The sequence below is a fragment of the Myotis lucifugus genome, unplaced genomic scaffold (genome assembly GCF_000147115.1).
Source record: "Myotis lucifugus unplaced genomic scaffold, Myoluc2.0 scaffold_161, whole genome shotgun sequence".
Taxonomy (NCBI): Eukaryota; Metazoa; Chordata; class Mammalia; order Chiroptera; family Vespertilionidae; genus Myotis; species Myotis lucifugus.
In genome coordinates this window covers 2,843,526-2,843,926 of record NW_005871209.1, presented here as the reverse complement: position 1 = coordinate 2,843,926, position 401 = coordinate 2,843,526, and positions in this window count along the sequence as shown.

Below are 401 nucleotides of genomic sequence, written 5' to 3'. Positions count from 1 at the left end.
CGGGAGCCCTGCCCTATTATTTTAAGATCAGCGGGCACCGACCGGCTCTGCCCACGGAGGGAACGCAGGCCTTCCCGCGCCCGGCCCGCCCTGTCCACGCCCCACCCGGTGCGCGGCTCCCCAGCGGCGGTCCTCGCCCGCCCAGGACCTCCGGGACCGCCCCCGGGATCTCGTCTTCCCAGGCCCCGCCACCCAGCCCCCGCCTCCGATACTCTGACTCCCGCCACCGGGTTTCCCTGTGCCCGCTCCAGTCTGCCCGCTGTTCAGACCCGGTAAGAACCAGCCACGTCAGAGGTGTGAAACCTAAGGCCCCGGACCCGCGGGTAGAAGATCTGGCCTCCGGGTGCCTAAGAGGCTGGCTCTTGGAAATTCCTCCGCCACTGCGCTCCACGGGCGCATTA